This window comes from Rattus norvegicus, chromosome 7 (genome assembly GCF_021556685.1).
Source record: "Rattus norvegicus strain SHRSP/BbbUtx chromosome 7, alternate assembly SHRSP_T2T, whole genome shotgun sequence".
Taxonomy (NCBI): Eukaryota; Metazoa; Chordata; class Mammalia; order Rodentia; family Muridae; genus Rattus; species Rattus norvegicus.
In genome coordinates, this window is record NC_141540.1 from 105,331,150 (window position 1) to 105,352,876 (window position 21,727).

Below are 21,727 nucleotides of genomic sequence, written 5' to 3' on the forward strand. Positions count from 1 at the left end.
AGCAGGACCTGGAATTAGACAGAGGTGCACATCCACGTGACTCTCCCTGCTGCGCCACCTTCACACTCAAGCCCTCCCCCACCCCTCCATTTCTAGCGGCAGGGTGGGGATCAGAGACAACCCCCTAGGGCTCTTGCCTGCAAAGGAAGTCCGGGTTCCTCTTTCCTCCCACCCCAGACACAAGACCCACATTCAGAGGACACACGGGTTCCTTCCAGACCTACTGTGTGTGCACGACCCCCCGGAAAGCCCTGCAGGCTGCAAATGCCTCCATCTCTGAACACTAAACTTCCATTACAAAAAAATAAAAATGATAATGATGATGACGATGATGATGAAAACATAACGGGCAAAGAGGAAGTGCTGTTTAAACGCCGGCGGGGGTCGGAGCAGGAGGAAGTCAGGCTGGTGCAAGTCTATTCGCCCTTTTGGTTCCTCAATTCAGTCGCCTGGCCTGGAACACCCCCACCCCTCAAATGAAGTTAGCGGAGGGCAGCTCCGCGCCCGGGTCAGGCCCTGCAACGCTCACCTAGCCTGCAAGAGGGGTGTGCCCGGGGACGGCCACTCGGACCCCGCACCCCAGCCTCGGAGTGCTCGGCGCCTCAGGCGCTCCCTCCTCCCTCCCTGCAGTCGAGTGGACCAAGGCGGCGCCGCAGCGGGCTCCCGGTCCGCCCTGCACGTACCTGGCTGTCCGACGGGCGGGCGAGCGGGCGAGCTGGCGGCGGGAGCCTGCGGTGCACACACGCCGCTTCCGGGTCGGCGGCTCGCGCGTCCCCGCCGCAGGTTCGCGAGCGGCCCCGCCGCAGCGGCAAGCAGCAGCAGCAAACGGCGGCAGCAGCGGCCCGGCCCCGGCGCGACCAGAAATCGCTATAAAAGGAAGAGGCGGCGAGGAGGAAGAGGAAGCGCTGTTTACCTTCACAGCCCAGCCCGGCGCCGCACAAAAGGAGGACGCGGCGACGCGCCGCCCCCCGCGCCCGGGCCCCGCCGCAGCACGGGCCCCGCGTCACTGCGCCCGGGACCGCCCCGCGCCGCCCCCGCCCCAGCCCGCCCGGTGACCTTGGGCGAGTCCCGGGCGCTTAGGCCCGACCCCCAGGGCGCCGGGGCCCCGCGGACCCTCCCTCACCTGGGATGAGGGGTCGAGATGCGCTCGGCTCGGGCGCCACCTGCCTGGCTGCTCCTGGACCGCGGGAGCCAGGCAAAAACACCCACAGGGTCCAGTGGTGCAAGCCCACGGGGACCAATAGAGCAGAGGCGGTGCAAGATGGGGATTTGGGCTACCCACATGGTCGTCCCAGGACTTCTAATTTAGTGAGGAGAAAACTCCCCAATTGCCACCTCCTTGTGATTTCCATTTTGGTTGGTGCGGGAACCTCTGTCCTTCCCGTTGGCTAGGACATAATTAAGGGGCACCCCACACACACCTCCTTTACTCTTCTGCTGTCAAGTTCAGGTCATCGTTATCTTGCTTTTCGATCAGATTTTTCAGGAATATTTAGTGTTCCGTGAAATATCGTTTCCCTGACCTCTAACATGGTACCAAAAGGGTTCCGCCCGCAGCTTTCATCCCTCCTTCCTCTCATTCTTATCACCCCTCCAGCTGTGCTTGGGGTTTGGAGGTACAATATTGGGGACTCATTTACCTTGGTCTATTTCATCTTTAACAAAGGTGTGTGTCCAGATTTTTCCTTAACCTGGGCCAGTTCTGGGAGCTTGGGGTGCTGAGGCCGAATCCAATTTTTTTGGTTGTGAGGGAACCTCGTGGTGCCCTGTAAAGGCTACTCTTCTGATGATGGCTTGCTTGCCCTGGAACAAGCAAGAAAGGATGTACCGCCCAATTGGCACAGCAGATGGAAGGGAGGGCAGAAGTCCTTTCTAGAAGTTTCGGGAGAATTGCCTGGGAGGCCAAGGGCCTGAGTTCAAGTCCTCCCTTACCACTGTACTTCATGGCCCTGGGCCAACATCAAAGCCTGCCAGAGTTTTCCGTGCCCTTGGCTCTGAAGGAGGGAGCGGATGCCATCTTAACAGGGTGAGAGGTGATCTGAATATTGAATCAATGGTCAGTTATAAACCTGAGGAGACAGAGGAAGAAGGTTCAAACCCGGCACAGCAGAGAGCATGTGAAACGGGTGGGCTTCAGTCTGGATGTGCAGAATGAACCAGGTGCCCGAGGGGAGGCCCACCTCACTTAGCTCTCGCCACAATCCACCAAGTAGCCTGCCCAGAGTTATGCACGAAGAGGCTGAAGCAGGGACAGATGGCATCAGCCTGAGGTCATACCTACCACATACCAGAGGAGCCAGGCAAGAACCCAGGTTGTGTCACTGAAACCCAAGGACTTGCCCAATCTGAGCCATATGAAATGGAACAGACAGTAATGAGTCCCTGTACAGAACCTAGAAGGGCTGTCACCATTTCAGCTACTACTATTGGAATAAGGGTTAAAGACTCAAGGACTAAAGTTTTCTAGGAAGCCAGGGGGTGAGGTGTCTTCAAACAGCTTAGGGCAGTTGGAGTGCAAGCCTGGGTGTGGACAGTTGACAGGGAAGAAGAGGGGAAGAGAAGAGCATGGTCAGGGGACCATGCCTAGCCGGTGTTCCACTGAGTTCAAAGCTTGCCAGGATGGAGTTCAACCGGTGTGTCTCAGAAGTCTCTGGCCTCAGGGAGACTGAGTCTTGCTTGTTCAACCCGACCCTGATATTCAGGTTCAAGCAAATGGAGAGCTGGAAATAGTGTTTTGGGGGCTTTTGGCAAGTCTGTGGTGGCCTGAGATATCAACCCTGACAATAAATAGTGAACTCCAACATCTTGTAAGGAACACTGCCTGCTGTTCCCAGCGATGTGGGCACAGGCGAGTCCTGCAGCCCCTGACTGTAATTCCTCCATCTGTAAACGGTATGATAATGTCACCTTCCGGTAAAGGACAGACTGACTCCCTGGGATAATGAATTTTACACGATTTGCCAACTGCAGTGCCATCTTTTTATCTTAATATTAAAATCTGGATCTCATGGCATCTTTCGAGCAAAAACTTGTATTTCCTTTGTGTAAGCATTTGCAGGAGCGGATGCTGCCCTGTGTAAAAATCAGCATTTGTAGGGGTTGGGGATTTAGCTCAGTGGTAGAGCCTAGCAAGCGCAAGGCCCTGGGTTCGGTCCCCAGCTCCGAAAAAAAAAAAGAAAAAAGAAAAAAAGAAAAAAAATCAGCATTTGTCTTTCTGGGTTAGTGGTTTGCAGTTAAAGACATTCTGTATCCCAAAGCAAACTCAGGGAAAGCCTCTTACCTGTTTGCCTGGCTTCCCACCCTTCTGGCCATTCAGATCCCAGAGACAACATAGAAGCTGCTAAACTAGATGGACGCTGGACAGATGCTGGGAGTCCGGGGGACACTGTACATGGAAGATGCCTGCAGATGGCTCATCAGCCCCTCAGGCCGGACGTCCTCCTCAGTGAAGTAGAAAGCTCTGCTGTAGCATGAAGCTAAAGCTGAAACAGTGGTTCTCATGGAAAACACGAGGAACCGGAGCCTTTCAAAGCTCAGGAATCCGAGATGTGAGGCCAACGGGGCCGCGGAGTGAGGTCTTGCCTCAAAACCACAAAATCTGTGGGATGTGGTGGCACATGCCTTTAGTCTCTGTTAGTTTGACAACCTGTTCTACATAGTGAGTTCCAGGTCAGCCAGAGCCACACGGTGAGACCCTGTCTCAAGAAAAACCCAACGAAATAACCAAACAAAATGTGTCCCTGTAAGAGCTGCTGGGGGCTGCTAGACTAGGGGTTGGAAAGTGGGAACGTGATTGTGTAACGTGTAGAAGGTTTCCTTTGAGGTGATAAAATAATTCTTTAATCAAATCCCAGTGATGGATAGACACAAAGGTCACACAAATTGTCTCTGAATGGCTTTCAAATCTGGGCTCTGTAGATGTTACATGAACTTTGTTATATTACAATATCCCGTTTATCTGCAACCAGACTACAGAAATGGACGAGTGTGGGAATCCAGGCAAGTTAGGTGTGGTGAGTCCTTGGGAGGAGTCACTGCCTTTTACAAATAGCTCCATAGCAGTGGAAACTAAAACAAAACTTATGAACTCAGAATGTATGGCATTATTATGTAACGGAGTTTGTGTTTTTAGGAAAGTAAGTATGAAATACCATTCAGATACTTAAGAGAGATTTTAAGCCAAATATTGACTATCAATTTGTTTTGAAACAAGTGCTTTTGTAGCCCAGTCTGTCCTTAAATTCATCAGCTAGCCAAGGATAGCATCGAACTTCTGATCCTCCTAGCTGCAAGGGAAGTATTTAGTCATGCTCTACCTAAGGTGTCTTCGTGTGAAATGGGCTGAAGCTGAGACCTACAGCAAGGTATTGTGGGGGACTGTGGGGTGAGGAAGGTAAAATTTCACTTGGAAGATGCCTCATGATGGTAGTGTGGCTGTTGTCACTGTAAGGTAGATGAAGTCTTTCAAAGTGTGGGTCCATAAGGGGAACAAACGGAAGAAGTTTGTAGAGTACATTGGTGACCTGGGCTGCTGTGACAAGGGTGACAGACAGAAGCCTGTGTCACGCTATGGTGGACATGCAGTAGTTCCCCAAAGGCACTGCAGAGCAGGTTTGGCTCCAGAAACTGAAACTAGAGAGAGAGAGAGAGGCCACTAAAGTTGTGGTCAGTGACTCCATTGACGGACCGGCCCACAGCTGAAAGTGCTAAGAGGCCAGTTTCAGGCAGTGGGAGGGTGGCTGGCAGTGTCTTTGGGTGGATCTTATCCTCTCTCTGACTGGCACTACGATACCTTACTTCAGGCCCATGACTTGAAATCTATAAAACCATGGCCAAAACTCTTCCTTCCACCATGTTGACTCTGCCCTGTATTTGCCCACAGCGATGAGAAACAGTGACAAATCTAAACACCTGAGGTTTCTTTCTCTCTTGTTCTCAACCGGAGTCTGAGGTCGGGATGGACATCAGGTTCAGGAGAGAGCTTTATTCCAGGTTGCAGACTCCTGACTTCATGTGTCTTCAAAGGGCAAAGGGCACTGCCTAGGCCTTTCTCCTAAGGGTACAAATGCCTTTACATGAGGGCTCTACCTTGTGCCCAAATAACCTCCCAAAGATCCCACCTCCTTGTGTTGCATGGCATTTGCAGTTAGGACTTTAATGTATGGGTTTGGAGGGCCACGTCAAGATTCCATCGATTGCAAAGGAGATCTTAGAAGTGTCCGTGTCAAGAGCTGTGATGTTGGAGTAGACATGACCATCTCCTCTCCCTCTCTCTCCTCACTAAACTCTGAAGACATGAGGTGGGAAAAAGAACATTTTTCAGGGTATGTTGCTGGCACTTCAGAAAATGCCAACTATCAAAAAGGGCAATGAAGAAACTGAGCCTGGTGTGGTGGCACATGCCTCTAATCCCAGCACTTGGAGGCAGGAGCACACATCTCTGTGAGGTCAAGGTTAGCCTGATCTACCTAGTGAGACTTTGTTTCAAACAAACGAAGTAGAAGTCCTGAGCATGTCCCATAGGTGTCCCTAAGACCTCACTCCCTAAGGAAAGTGAGAAGCACGATTGTTCTCAAGGAGTTTGCTGTGATTTTTTGTTAGGTATGGAAGATTTGCCCAAATGGAGAATTTCTGCTGTTCAGAAAAACTCACTTTTGAGGATGGAGCTCAGTCTTGCCTCAGGTGATGTGAGGGATCTTGCGAGATATTAAATGGTTCTATGTGATAAGGAACAGGTTTCTTCCACTGGTAACCCTTCCCTCTGAGTGTGTGTGTGTGTGTGTGTGTGTGTGTGTGTGTGTGTGTGTGATGTGTGTATATGTATGTGTGTGATATGTATGGTGTGTGTGTGTGCGTGTATGCAGATAATTTCGGAGCCTCATATGAAGAGCATAAACCCTATGCCACTGAGATACACCTCAGTTCCCTGGAGTCAGAAATGCAGCACATCTGATGATACCAAGTCTAAGATTTTCTTCATCTTTGTCCTTGTATTACCTAGATAATGTGAGTGATCTCAACGTGATTCCACTTATACAGAAGCTGTCCATAGTTAGTATTGTGTACTATACCACTGTGTAGACTTAATAAGAATTCTTGAATTTGGGTACCCACAAGGGTCCTAGAGCCAACACCAAGAGACAACTACAATTATATGTACAGTTACATATGTGTGTGTACATGTATACACACACATACACACACACACACACACACACACACATATATATATGTATATATATATATGTATATATATATATATCCCAGCACTTGGAGGCGGGAGCACACATCTCTGTGAGGTATATACATGTACACACACACACACACACACAAACTATTGTGTCCTGGTGCAAGTGTATCTGGGATGCTGTCACAGTCCAAGGGCCTGAGTCAGTGGCTGTGGGTAGAGCCCTGCTTCAGAAGTTTTCCAAGATCTCCAACTGCAACCCTGGGGTTGCTCACTTCAGTGACACTTCTGAGATATCTATGGTGCTGTGTCTGCCTGCCTGCCTGGCTGCCTTTCTCTTTGAAACAGAGAATCATGTAACCTAGGCTGGCCTTAAACTCAGCGTGTAACTGAGGGTGACCTTGAGCTTCCCATCCTCCTGCTTCCATCCTGTTTATGTGGCACTGAGGATGGTGACCAGGACTTTGTGCATGTTAGATAGGTCCTGTGCCCATTGACCTACATCCCAGCTCAATGACTTCTGCTCACTGCACTTAAGGGCTGTGGATTTTCTCTGCTCCAGTCTCCTCTGCCTGACATCTGCAGCCTGTGGAAGGCTGTCCCTCATTCAGGCCTGTCTTCACCATCCCCACTTGTGATGCTCATAGTTTCCACTCTGACGTCTCAAGGATGCTTCCCTCATGGTGTCAACATAAATCCCAGAGTGTCTGCTCCCCACACCTGGCTGTCTACGCTCACTTTCCTTGCCTACTCTACACTCATTTTCCACAGGATCGTATCTCACAAGGTAAGCACTTTTAGGCATCCGTAGGTTTCATAGCCAGTGTCTCTAGTGACCCCACTCAGCAGGCCAAGGTGGAGACACAGCAGGGCATGTCACTAGCGCTTGCCTATAATAAGCAAAAGGAATCAGAGAACGATTTAGAGGCACTGAATGAGGGAGAAATACATTTTGGCTCTTCAGATGCCTATCCACCACCCAGGGGTCTCATTATTATCTCCACTATGAAGATAAGGAAACTAAGTTTGACTATGACATGATTTCAGAGCTGCTTACATCAAAACGCTGGAGAGCTTGCTAAAGACACAGGTCCTCAGGGTCTGTCCATCCATACTCTCGACCTCTGGATCTAAGTGGGCGCCGGAATCTTTGTCTCCACAGTCCAGGGTATTAAGCTCTCAGTCTTGACATGCCAGGCACAAATGCTATCACTGAGTTATATCCCCCTGGCTATTTGGAGACAGTGCATTGCTGTGTAGTCTAGGTTAGCACTGAACGGCCAATCTTCTTGCCTCTTCCTTCTGAGTGCTGGGATTGTAGGCATACTACCGTGCCTACCAGGAATCTGCAAGTTAATGTGTCTGGCAGAGTAACTTATATTCACTGCTAAGGTCAGCATATATGCTCTGCCCTGTGGTTTACACAGTGATGTGCCTACCTCAGAGTTGACAGCTTTGGTAAGTAACCTCACCCAGCTATGTGGGAGCTGCTGGCCAGAAGGAAGCCAGGGCTTGCCCATGTTCCTCACACTTGGGTATACATGACAGTTACTTTAAAGCTAATCATACTGTAACAATGGAAGAGTCCCCTGACCTGACCCAACCAACACAGTTCCATTGGGGGACTTACACTTTCAACCTGATTCTTGGGGGCGTCATGATCAAACCACATTACTTACTAACCAGGATCACAACAGTAGTGAGTCAACAGAAGCAGATTCGGGTGTCATTTCTGTCCAAGATAGGCTAAGCAACAAGTAGATTTATCCTTTAGCCCTAAGCAACTGGGGAAAAACTCTCATGAACCAGGCGTCAGGGAGGTACAACTTGTAAATCCTAACTCTAGACATAGGCAGGAGGATCAGTGCCAGGTTTAAGGCTAACCTTATTTACTCAGTGAGTTGTCATACAATGAGACTGTCTCTAAAAACCCAAACCAACAAATAACAAACACAACCCCCAGCCAAACATACAAACATATATATGAGCAGGTGTGTGTGTGTGTGTGTGTGTGTGTGTGTGTGTGAAAATATCCTTTCAGAAGGTGAACTGTGAGTACAGAGGTTACCCAGCGTCAACTGCATTTGATTTATTTATAAAGCAACTTCTATGCTTTAGTGACGAGCTCCAGCCTGTGTCCCCAACTTCTTGTGGGAGGTGATCCTTTCCGTGCTCTGCCTGATGTCCTTAGGTCAAGCACAGTGGTGGCTCTGATTATCCTCAGCCGTGTCTGCTCCTCTGGGACCTGGACAGTCAGGAAGTCACACCCACCTTTGCACAACTCTGTGCAGCACTGGTCTGCAGAGCAGCTTCTGCGACATCCCAGGAAGGAAGATCCAGTGACACTTTCCATTTGTTTATAATTAAAGGAAGTCCCTTTGGAAGAGAATGTCCTATAACCACCAAGGCTCTTGACCCTGAGCAGTCAGAATGGGTGACATTTTGGACAAGGCTCTCTGCCTGGGGAGAGGAAGGGTTGGTGACTCCTTGCAATGGGCATCACAAAGTATCATAGCAGGTGCAGGAAGAGGACAGACATCACCACTGTCCTCATTAAGTCTGGAAAGATATAACCCTGCAGCATCAAAAGTACTCCTGAGTGACAAGAGGGGCAAAGGGAGTCTTTCCACTGGGAAATTTTCAAGGCCACTCCTTCCTCACCTCTGCTTTCAAGAAAAGCATTTGAGCTAGGCATGGTGGTGCACACCTTTAATTCCAACACTGGGGAGTCAGAAGCAGGTAGGTGGATCTCTGAGTTCAAGACCAGCCTGGTCTATAGAACAAGTTCTAGGATAGCCAGGGCTACACAGAGAAACCCTGTTTATGCAACGAAGGAAGGAAGGAAGGAAGGAAGGAAGGAAGGAAGGAAGGAAGGAAGGAAAATCAATAATGGCAAAACAAATATTTTAAAAACATTATTATGTTTTATTTAGTAAAGTTAAGTTTAATGTTCCAAGAGGGAAAAAAAAGAAGTGAACCCTTCTAAGTTACTCTTCTGGTGACATCAAGTAACAGAAGCCACCATCATACCAGAAATTGCAGTACTGAGGTACTTTCTGTTCCCCACCCACCCCCCATGGACTGTAAGCTCCGAGGAAACAGGCGGTGTACGGCTACTTCTCCCCTTGCCACAATAAAATACCCTGACAGAGGGAACTTATGGAGGGAAGAGTTTATTTTGGTCATAATGCAGTGGACGGCATGGTAGCAGGCACTTAACCCAGCTGGTCACATGACATCCACAGTCAAGAAGCAGAGAGAGATGAGAACCAGTGCTCTCCTCACTCTCTCCTTTTAATGCAACCCAGGGCCCCAGAGAGTGGTGCGTCTTCCAGAGTCAGCCTCTCCCCACATCACCTGATGTCGTCAGTCAAGATCATCAATCACAGGTACAGCTTCTGGCTTGTCCATGGTGGGTCTAGATTCTGTCACCTGAGAATCAACCTTGCTATCACAGGTGCATAGCCTCTGTGGAATCTTCAACTCCCAGAATAGGGCTTGGCCCCATCACAGGCCCCGTGAAGTCTGGGCTACTCCAGGATGATGGCTCTACCTGAGGGAGTAGCCCAGACCACAGATCTTACCCACCCAGCTAAAGTGTCCATAAGAAAGAGGGCAGGAGAGGCCAAGCTGAGCACAGAACCCAAGAGGCTGGGTGGGGATGACATGGAAGGGAACAGCAAGAAGAACTTCCTGCCTTTAGCTTAGGCCTGGGAAACACAACCGGCTGAGTCTCTCATTTACTAAGCTCTGAGAGTGTCGGCATGCTGACAGAAAGATGGGTGACAGAAAGTTGGTGTCCTGCAAGATTCTTTCCCCTCTGGCCAGCTCCAACTTCCTTTCCCTGCTTATTGTACCTTCTGCTACATTTGCAGCCAACTTTCTCCCCTACCCCCTTTCCATCCACCCCACTTCAGTGGGTAGGAGAAGCCCTACAGCCTCGTCTGATACTCTGTTGTCCCTTCCTCCTCCAAGATGCTCATGTCCCTAAGTTGGGGATTCAGTCACTCCCTGGTATCCATAAATAGTATCTTTTCTAGTAAGAATCCTCCCCAGCCAATTCAACCCAGCTGCCTTCCTCAGTCTTCCGGTGGACAGCTTTATTGTGGGCTACTTGGCCCATCAACAGTGCCTCTGCAGGGTGTCCTCCTTATCTTCCCTGTCAGCATGGAGGCCAGAATGTCTGCCGACCAAGTGTGGGACAGCTGGCTAAGGCACAGAGGTGAGCAGCTTCAAACTTGTTAACTATGACCCACTTTCAGGAAGGGTTAGATCTAGAGTGAGTAAACTCTCACCTTCGAACTACACATCCCTTTAAAAGGGTTCCCACGTGTACAGTGTAACCCCAGGTTAGCTCAAAACTTGTAGTCTTCCTGCCTCAGCCTCTTGAACAGCTAGGACTATATGTATGTGACATTACAAAGAGCTAACATGTTTTTACCTGTTACTTATTATTTAGTTCAGTTTAGTCTGCTGTGCATAGTGGCCCACACCTTTAGACAGTATACAGGAGGCAGAAGCGGGTAGATCTCGGTGTCATTTGAGGCCAACCTGGTCTGCATATTGAGTTCCAGGCCAGCCAGGATTACTTAGTTAGACCATATCTGAAGAAAGAATTTAGCTGAGCACAACGTTGTATTGTCCTGATGGACTGCGCATTTCCAAGACTTGGCATGCTCGTCAGTGTTGGTATTCCTGGAACCTCCTACGTGTATGAGAGGACTGAGTACTGTGCACGGTCCCTTCCTGGGACATGCTGTCAATCTGGTGTAGGCATGTGTTTTGCTGAATGGGCTCTCAGAGTCACAGGGAAGGTCTGTGTGGTTCTGTCCCATATCCCTGGAACCTGGGATATAGTAGCTACACAGCAAATGCGCATCAAAACAAAGAAGGCATATACAGCCACCCAATTAGACAAGATGGATGAAGCAAAGAAGTGCAGGCCGACAGGAGCCGGATGTAGATCGCTCCTGAGAGACACAGCCAGAATACAGCAAATACAGAGGCGAATGCCAGCAGCAAACCACTGAACTGAGAATAGGACCCCCGTTGAAGGAATCAGAGAAAGAACTGGAAGAGCTTGAAGGAGCTCGAGACCCCTTATGAACAACAATGCCAAGCAACCAGAGCTTCCAGGGACTAAGCCACTACCTAAAGACTATACATGGACTGACCCTGGACTCTGACCTCATAGGTAGCAATGAATATCCTAGTAAGAGCACCAGTGGAAGGGGAAGCCCTGGGTCCTGCTAAGACCGAACCCCCAGTGAACTAGATTGTTGGGGGGAGGGCGGCAATGGGGGGAGGGTTGGGAGGGGAACACCCATAAAGAAGGGGAGGGGGAGGGATTAGGGGGATGTTTGCCCGGAAACCGGGAAAGGGAATAACACTCGAAATGTAAATAAGAAACACTCAAGTTAATAAAAAAAAAAAGAAAGAAAGAAGGCACCAGTCTAGGAGCCTCGGGGCACTAGGAAGAGTGGTCTGAGACTGAGAACTGGTAAGAGCCACAGAGGGGTGGAAAGCAATATTATAGTTCCTACTTGTCACCAGAAGCTACCTGAGAGCCTGCTCTTCTGTCAGTCCTGACTACAGGCAGGCAGCTGCTGGGCTGGCCCTTGCCCTGGTTGGGGAGTGTGTGTGTGTGTGTGTGTGTGTGTGTGTGTGTGTGTGTGTGTGCGCGTGTGTGTTAGAGAGAGAGAGAGAGAGAGAGAGAGAGAGAGAGAGAGAGAGAGAGAGACTGCTATGGGCAAAGCCACCAGTGACAACTGCTGATATTGGGACAGGAAGACTACAATCCCCAACCCTGGAGGAGGCCAGGCACCCAAGCCACCCCTGACCAAGAATGTCTATTCTCCAGCTGTGTGACCTAGGGAAAGAAAAGAGTCTTGGCATGGCCACATTGTAATCAGAGGAGAGCTTATCAAACAGTGATAAAGGGGCATGGTGACATCAAGAACAGAGCTGACCATGATACTAGAAGTTAGTGTCATGTCTCCAAGTTAGAAAAATTGGTCCCAAGCCAAGGAATGGGAACAGCTTCGAGAAGATAGAAGAACGAGCTAGATGAATTCTTGAAAACCTCCAAGAGCTGCCCCCCTCCCCCGCACCTTGATTTTAGGCTTCTAACCTCCACAGTCATAAGAAATGTGTTGATTTAAACCGCATCTGCTTACTTTGTTCCAGGGGCCGTAGGAAACCACCCCCGAGCCATGGGTCTGATCTGTAACCCAACCTTCACTGTGCAGCTGCTGGGGTGCTCTCAGGAAGGTTAGAACACCGCCTTGCACACAGAATGCACCTACCACGTCCCTCAGCCTCCCTGAACCCAGACACTTGCAGGCACAGGCAGGGCCGCACCTAGGGTCCAACTCTTTTCAGGGGGTTCACGTGCCAGGGTCTTCCTGGCCCCCTGGGTCTTTCTCTCTCCCTCAGTCATACCTTAGAGTTTCCAGGTCAGACTGGCATAGACAACAGCCTACAACTTTGCTTCCCTAGGGCACAAGGAAGGGCAGGGAGCTGACTGGAGGCGGGGTGGGTGGGGTGGGTGGTGGAGGGGTGGTGGGGGTGGTGGTGGTGGTGGTGAGCTGTTCTTCAGAGGAAGGAGTCCTAGCTCCCAACTTTGCTGCTTTGATTAAGTTCAAATGAGCATCCAGGCAAAAATAGAGAGCCCCTTCTCCCGCTCCTTCTGCAAGGCAGGGTGGAAGGTGGGCTCTTCAGTGTTGGAAGAACAACAGCTTATCCTTGGGCTCACAGAGGTGCTCGCTCCCTGCGGTACCAAGGCCCGGACAGAGCATGCAATCCCTGTGTCCAGTGAAGGAAGTTGGCTGGGAGATGGAAAGGCTTGTTCAAGGTCCAGGCTGGTCCTCAGGAAGGGGTAGAGCTGGGCTCCACTCTCTGTCATCCCACTACTCTGGGTTGGTGATCCCCACACCTGGGCCCCTTTTCTGTGACTGCTTCAGAAGCTCCTTCCCAATGTTCTTTCCTCCCTACCAGACTGCAACAAATAGAATTAAGTTTTTTTTCAATTTATGTTGTTTTGTTGAGATGGAGACTTATACTCTAACCTAGGCCAGCTTCAAACTCACTACCAAACTCTAGGAAATCCTCCTGCCTCTGCCTCCTCACTGCTAGGCTTACAGTTTATTTATACCAGGGCCACCAGGAAGAATCTGCTTCTCCTGGGCTTTTCTATTTGGTTAGGGTAGGAGGAGGACAGGGTTCAGTGGCCCCGCCTACCTGAAGATATCTCTTGAGGTCTCACCCTGTGCTGGGTCAGGCCAGCGTACTTGACACCCATTAGGAGCTTGCTGACTGAGGTGAGGCAGCATTGACAGAGCACTAAGCGGGAAAGGCAGAGGCAGGGCTTACAGACACCACATGGTGGGAAAGAGGCTGCGGAGGGCTGTGAGCGACCTGCCACAGCCAGGAGAATCTGGAGAGGTCAGTGCTTAGGCACCAGCCACTTCCGTCTCAACTTCTTCTCTCTTCTCATTCACATGCTCATGCTGTTTCCGGTAAGTTAAAAAAAAAAAAAAGAAAAAGTGTGAATGTCACCTTACAAAGAACAATTGTGAGTATCTACTCAGCCCCTGGGAGTTGGTGTAGGAAGTAGGAGCCCTCACTGACTCAGCAGGCGTCCTCTACACCTGCAGATGCAGAAGTTCTGTTTACCTGTATAGGGTTTGCATCTCCTGGATGGCCATGCTGGGTTAGGTACTGGGACCAACACCATCAAGTGAACACTTGAGTTTACTGTTTAGCGGGGCAAGAATGGCCTCTTGGCTCTGAGCCTGGCTCCTCTGTGGCATCGCTGGGGCTCTACCCTGCTGGAGGTGTGTGAGCAGGGGCATCCTGCCTGCCCTGAGCTTTCTCTGAGCAGAGACGATGAGCTGCCCAGACACCAGTACTTCTGCCTCAAGACCATGACTCTGAAACTGACTCAGAGTGGGGAGGGGGTTTACCACCAGGACCTGAGGACCAAAGAAGAGGAACTTGAACAGTTTCATTTTTACTCTTAAACCCACAGCTCACTCATTCTTACAAGAGCCTGCCTGTGGCGGACAAACCAACTTATTACGGGAAGTCAGGTCCTGAACCTCCAGACCCTTTCTTTTCTCTAGGTCTGGAGTCCTACCCCCATGTCTCCTCTACCCAGATCGCTCTGAGGCCTGACGTAGGGAACAGCACATCATGCATTACCAGCCCCGGAGGGCACCGGAGGCATAGGATAGCCAGTCTATCTGTCACCTTAAAAGTGTGGTGGCTGAGGGCTGGGGATTTAGCTCAGTGGTAGAGCGCTTGCCTAGGAAGCGCAAGGCCCTGGGTTCGGTCCCCAGCTCCGAAAAAAAAAAAAGAACCAAAAAAAAAAAAAAAAGTGTGGTGGCTGAGACTTCACCGGAGACTAAGAAACCCTTCCTGGGGTCAAAAGGTCATTTCCCCTGACTATGAAAGGCAAATTCGTGACTTACCTTTGGTTTCAGTGGACAGGAAATCTCATAGGCATTCCACACAGGTGGAAAACACTGTCTGTAACTTAATAATACACGAGAAAGTACGGTATCTCCCCATTTTCCCTCCTCATAGTTTTGGGAGATCAGGTTCAAGTTTATTCCCTAAAGGCTGGGAGAAACCAAGCATGTCCTGCAGGGATAGGGTGTAGGACTGAGGCGGCTGTGACAGGCTGCTTGACATAGGTACCCGGGCAAGAGAGAGCAGATTCTTACTGGGCCTCAACTTCACTCCAGATTAGATGGCTATATTTTATTTTGAAAGTGTTGGTAAAGAACCAGGCAGCATACACGAGCTGGTCCAAGGCTCCTGACGCATATACAGTAGTGGACAGCCTGGTCAGGCCTCAGTGGGAGAAGATGCGCCTAACCTTTGAGGCCGCAGGGAGTAGGGAGACCTGGCAGGGGTGGGAGACATCCTCTTGGAGACAGGGGGAGGAGGAATGGGATGAGGAAATGTGGGAGGGTGCACAAGGAGGAGGCAACAACTGGATTGTAAAAAAATAAAAATAATTTTAAAAAGTGTTGGTAAAGGGGCTAAGGAGATGGTTTAGGTAGTAACTGAGCCCAGGTCCCCAACACCCAGGGAAAAAGCTAGGCATGGTCACAGGTAGCTATAACCCTAGTACTTACAGGTGATGGCAGGTGAGTTCTTAGAGCTTGCTGAGCAGTTCATCTAGTTAATCAGTGAATGTCAGGTTCAGGGACACTGGCTGAGCTGGAAAGTGGGCATGGTGCATGCCTTTAATCCCAGCACTCAGAAGGCAGAAGCAAGTTGATCTCCATGAATTTGAGGCCGACTCAGCCCACACAGTGAGTTAGAGGCCAGCTTCAGCTGCATAGTGAGACCTTGTTTAAGAAAGAAAGGAAGAAAGAAAGAAAGAAAGAAAGAAAGAAAGAAAGAAAGAAAGAAAGGAAGGAAGAAAGAAAGAAAGAGAGGGAGGAAGGAAAGAAGGAAGGAAGGAACACACACAGACACATACAAACACACACACACACACACACACACACGGGGGGGGGGGAGAAGAGAGAAAAGCTCAGTAGAGAGCAATAGAGATACTTGTTAACCCTTGTTCTCCCACCCTCAAACACACACATGCACATAGGTAGACATGCACATGTGCACACACATGTTGATGAAATGTGTACATAGCTAAAATGCTCCCACTTTTTTCTTTCGTTCCCCCCACCACCACCAAGGTCTTGCTATGTAGCTATAGCTGGCCTGGAACTTACTATGTAAACCAGACTAGTCTTGACTTTTGACAATCCTCCTGCCTCCTACCACCCAGTTTAGAGAGGTTATCCTTCCCACGGAACACTTTAAGTTCCATGTCCATCCTAGGAGGTCAGTGGTAGCTACCATGTTCATTCGTTTGTTTTCTTTTCTTTTCTTTTTCTTTTTTTCGGAGCTGGGGACCGAACCCAGGACCTTGCGCTTGCTAGGCAAGCGCTCTACCACTGAGCTAAATCCCCAACCCCCATTCGTTTGTTTTCTAGACAGGGTTTCTCTGTGTCACAGCCCTCACTTGACTCAGAACTCACTCCGTAGACCAGGCTGACCTGGAACTCAGAGATGCACCTGCCTCTGCCTCCCAATCTTCTGTTGGTTTGTGGCTACTACATTTCTTTGACAAGAAAACATCAACGAGTTACTGGGAAAGTAGCTTTCTAATTACTCTCTCTAGCACTTCAGGGTAGCTCAACATGTGGCCCCTCCATGCTGTTATAAGGCAGGAAGCAGCCCCATCTCATGCTAAGCAGATCTGGCGTCATGTAATTGGACTTCTAAGAACAGACAAATGCCTTTTCTTTATAAATTGCCTGACTTCAGGCATTCTGTGACAGCTACAGAAAAAGAACCATTGCGAAGTTCATGGGAATCCAAAGCCCACATCTTAAGCTACTCCAACACAGTACTCATTCCAGGAGTGGAACCAAGGACCCCTGCACAGGTCCTAGATGGCCTGCCCAGCCTCTCAAGGCTGTGGAGTTTATGGCTCAGAAAGTTCATCTTTCTGGAGAGGGAATCAGTGGTCTGAAGAGAACAAGAGAAATGCAGTCTACAAAAAATGGCAGAAAAATAATTTGTCAGTCTTCAAACTGATTAGGACTTAATGTCTAGAATAGAAAAAGAGAAAAAAGCTGGCCGTGATTGTAGTCACAGCACTTTGAAGGCTAAGGCAGGAGAAGCTCCATGATTTTGAGGCCAGGCTACGTTATACAGTCCCATCTCAAAAAGCCAAAAAACCAACCAACCAACCAATCAACCAACACCCCAAATCAAACAAGAACCCCACACCACCAAGCCAGAAGAAAAGCAACAAGTCAATTAATAATTCAGCTGAAAAATTTTAACATGGGTAAAGGATCTGAAAACCTCTTCCTTCAAAGATCTGCAAATGTGCCCAGCATCATAAGTCTTCTGGGAAATGCAAATCAAAACCACCGTGAGAGATCACTGTACCCTTTTTAGGATGGTGCTATAAAAATAGAAACCCAGTGTGGGTGAGGACACCGAGAAATGGGAAGCCTCCTGCATTGCTGCTGGAGTGGAAATCAGGGTGGCTGCTTTGGAAAACATCCTGACAGGTCCTCAGAAGGCCACACATACAACTACCCCACACCCCGAACTCTATTTCAAGGCACCATAGATAAACACACATAATAAAGAGAGAGAGTCCATGCAAAACATCATACACGTATTCTAAGCAGCATAGTTCATCAGACCCCAAAACAGGGCTCAGAAAAACAGACAAAGAAACAAGCAAACCACCACCAGCAAAAAAAGCCCGACAGAGCGTAGCCACAGACATGGTGGAAGATTATTTGGCAAAGAAAAGAGAAAGCTGAATATGACTGTGTGCTTCGGTAATCCCAGAGCTGGGAGGAAGGAGCAAGAGGATAGTTGAGTTTAAAGTTAGCCTGAAATGTATAACAAGACTCTGTTTAAAAAAGAAAAAATAATTGGAATGCCATGGATCAACCTAAGGGATGGTGTATACCAAGGGAGCCAGTCACAGAAGTGTATGTACTGTAAGATATGACATTCCCTGAAGAGATCAGCTATGTGTCTGTGACTGGAGGAAACAGGAATGACTGGCTGCTTATGGGCCTAAGGTATCTTTCTTGGATGATAAAAACGTTCTTCATTCAATGGTGGTGATGGCTGCCCAACTCTGTGAAAATACTAAACCCACTTAAAGGCACACTGAATAAACCGTCTATTAATTATATTGCAGAGAAGCTGCTATAAATTATTAAAATGTATAGGCTTGGACAGAGCAGGGAGACGCTCAGTTCCAGCAACAAAGCTTTGGATTTGAATCTCAGCACTGCATAAAACATGTATGGTCAACATTTGTAATCCCAGAGTCCGAAGCCCAAGGTCATGCTTGGCTCCATAGGCAGTTTGGGGCCAGCCTGAGCCAAACACGGTAGTCTAAAATGAACAATTGTGTACGTTTTAGGCATACGCTTGGTAGCCAGGAACTGGGCAAGAACAGACTCAACTCACTAAGTGGTGGTGGCACACACCTTTAATTCCAGCACGTGGGAGGGAGAGGCAGGCAGAGGCAGATTTGAGGTCAGTTTGAGTAACTTCAAGGCCAAGTTTGGTCTACACAGTGAGTTTCAAGACAGCCAGAACTAAAACACAGAAACCCTGACTCAAAACAACAACAACAAAATCGGGGGGAGGGGGGGAGGCAGAGAGAGGCAGAGAGAGGCAGAGAGAGGCAGAGAGAGAGAGAGAGAGAGAGAGAGAGAGAGAGAGAGAGAGAGAGAGAGAGAGAGAGAGAGAGAAAGACCAAGCTCATCTCAGTGGTCTTATGATTCAGATTTATTATTTGTCTATTCATTCTTCATTCATTCATTCATTCATTCATTCATTCATTCATTCATTCATTCATTTTTATTTAATATGTGTTTATTTTGCTTGCATGTATGTCTATGTAACATGTACATGCCTGGTAGGCACCGTTGGGGATCAGAAGAAGCCATTGGAGCCCCTGGAACTGGAATTATATACGGTTGTGAGGAATTGAACGCAGACCCTCTTCCAAGAGCAGCAAGTGCTCTTGACATGGAGTCATTTGCTAGCCGCAGACAGGTAAGATATTGAGGTCTAGCTTATGGAAGCTGGCACAAGGCAACTTTTGACAAAGGACATTATTTTTATGTTCTATTAGCTATTTACCAATATTCCTATATGTTAATTGTACAAAAAATAATAGTTTCGTGATGATGTTTACATATATGCATACTTCCAACAGTCTTTTCTTTTCCCCTCTTTCCCTACCATACCTCCAGTTCTCTTTCTGGTCTTCAAATCTCCTCTCTTCTTAGCCTAGCGTTCAGAGGCATGCCCTAGTAACTTGTCACATCTATGGTAGTAATGGAGCTGTCACAGGAACGGGCATTGCTACAAATAAGGGTATCTTTTAAACATCATTTTGCCTTTTTAGATAGAGTCTTATTATATAGCTGTTCTTGCCCTTGAACTTGGGATCCTTTTGCCTTAGTCTCCCAAGTTCCAGGATCACCTGGGTGCCACCAAACCTGGCTTAAAAACTGCCTTGAGGGTTGGGGATTTAGCTCAGTGGTAGAGCGCTTGCCTAGGAAGCACAAGGCCCTGGGTTCGGTCCCCAGCTCCGAAAAAAAAGAACAAAAAAAAAAAAAAAAAAAAAAAACAACAAAAACTGCCTTGAAATGAAGTTTATTTTGTAGAACTTCATAGATACATGCTGTATTTGCATCATTTTCTCTTCCCTTTGCTCCTTCCCTCTTCCACGTTCCCCTGCTTCCCCTCAGAGTCCCAGCATCTTTTAATTCTTATTATTTATTCATGTATGTTTACATAAAATAAATTGTATATATAAATGAATAAATATACGAATGTAACCTGCAAGAGATAGTCAGACAGTTACCAGCATATCCTAGAGAATAGCATAGGCCAGACAAGAAAGGGCAAGAAGCTTGATTTTCTTTCTTTTTTAATATTTTTAGTGGGTAGTTTATGCATTTGCATTTCAAATGTTATCTATCCTCTTTCCTGGTTCTCTCCTCTCCCATCTCCCCTCCCCCTGCTCCCCTTCACCCCCACCCATCCCCACCTCAACACCCTGACATTCCCTTACACTGGGGCAACAAGATTTGACAGGACCAAGGTCCTCTCCTCGCAACGATTCTTGACAAGGCCATCCTCTGCTACATATGTGGCTGGAGCCATGGGTTCTTCCGTGTGTACTCTTTGGATGGTGGCTTAGTCCCTGGGAGCTCTGGGGAGTTTGGTTGGTTGATATTGTTGTTCTTCCTATGGGGTTGCACAACCCTTCAGAAGCTTGATTTTTCAAACAGAACAAGCCTCCATGACTGGCACCTACACAAATAGATCAGTGTCTGTACCCCGAGCCTTGACCCTTGTGGTAGTTACTCTATTCTCCCACATAACCATGTAATTCACAGATCGTCATTTGGATACATTAAACACCTTAAAATCTATTTCTTTTGATCTGGCTTCTTGGACATGGTGCCATTTGTGAGATTTGGCATATGGTTAACACATGGTTGTAGACCGACTGTTCACTCTTTTCTTTTGTGTGTACATGTGCATGTTTGTGTGTGTGTGTGAGTGTGGCCATGCGTGTGTGGCACAGTGCACATATGGAGGCCAAAGGACCTATTGAAAGGAAATTATACGAATTTAAGGTTTAAAAATATAAAATTAAAAGAGTAAGCCCCAAAAGCCACAAACTCAGGAGCAGCAGGCCATAAAGATAAAGAAAAGAAATACAAGAGAACTACTTTGCTTATCACCCGGTGTGAGTAACTGTTCTTTGTTCTGCCCCTGTGATGTTTATTTAAGCCCCTACTTGGGCTTTCCAGCCATTGCGTCCTACAGAGAGCACTCCAAGAAACCGGTGGCCCAAGCCTAACCAGAGGTGTTTCAAATACAGATGCTTCATCAATTTTGACAAACTTTTAAAAATAATGAGGACCTGAAGACCCTACCCTTCTCCTGATTTAGTAGCTCTGTTCCAGGAACCAGGGGGCCATAAAACCTTCTGGCTTCCCGTCCCCTTATCTCCTGGAGCCATAAAACAATCCTGTAACTTGTGGTGACTTCACCTTTGACATCCCCCATCCCCTGGGCTCACAGCCTCTGCCTTTAAATGCTCTTTCTCCCAGCCTCTTGGGACACCTCTGTCTCCCGAGTGGGATACGTGTCGGCCCGGAGATCTCTGTAATAGGTCTCCGTAATAAACCTCGCCTTTGCTTATTACATCCAAAATGGTCTCTCTGTGTCTCGGGTCCGCGATTTCCCAAGACTTGAGTAAGGGTCTCTCTGCGTGGGATCTTTCACTATCAATCCAAACTTCCCATCTTGACACAGGACCTCTTGTTTATAGCTTTCTGCAGCAGTCTAGCTGGCCCATGAGCTTCTGGTTCCCCAGGTTTTCACTCCTGCCTTCCTGTAGGGACACGCTGGAATTGCAGACATGCCTCTCTGCGTCCAGCTTTCACATGGATCCTGTGTGGTCAGGCTGCTGTGACAGGTGGTTTACTCAGAGGGACCCCATTCTAGTCTGTTCATTCTCATTACTGAACACATCCTACAGATAGTGGCATCTTCTACTGTGGTGCAGACAAGGGTGGGCTTTCTAGGCTTGGGTAGAGAGGCAAAGTTGAGGCCACAGGGACAGATTGGGAAGAGCTAGCCCCGGCACATCCACTGGTCTTTCCTTAGGCTGGCATAGCCATGAAGAGAGTTTCAGAGGAGCAGTTGACTGATAACTGAAGGTAGAGTCCTTGTGGCTGAAGTATTTGTGTGTGTGTGTGTGTGTGTGTGTGTGTGTCCGCACACACAGGCTAGCCTTGAACTCAAGATCTTCCTGTCTGAGCCTCCCTGATGGCTGGGCTGCCAGGCCTATGTCACTGTCCCAGTTGAGGCTTAAGTGGTTCCCGCTGAGCAGGAGCTAAGCTTGCACTCTCAGACAATACGCCCTTTGCATCTTTGTTCTGCAGCTTA

General features: G+C 48.5%; 1 protein-coding gene across 4 annotated transcripts in view; it reads right to left on the bottom strand.

Moving 5' to 3' along the window:
- The window catches only part of Cyrib (CYFIP related Rac1 interactor B), a 124,970-nt gene extending 123,994 nt beyond the window's left edge, over window positions 1–976 (bottom strand). For 2 of the 4 annotated variants that reach the window (XM_087556460.1, XM_087556466.1), the window contains exon 1: window positions 914–976. The gene's annotated coding sequence lies outside the window, so the exon portion shown is untranslated. 4 annotated transcript variants of the gene reach the window in all.
- Between the last annotated feature and the right edge of the window lie 20,751 nt (window positions 977–21,727).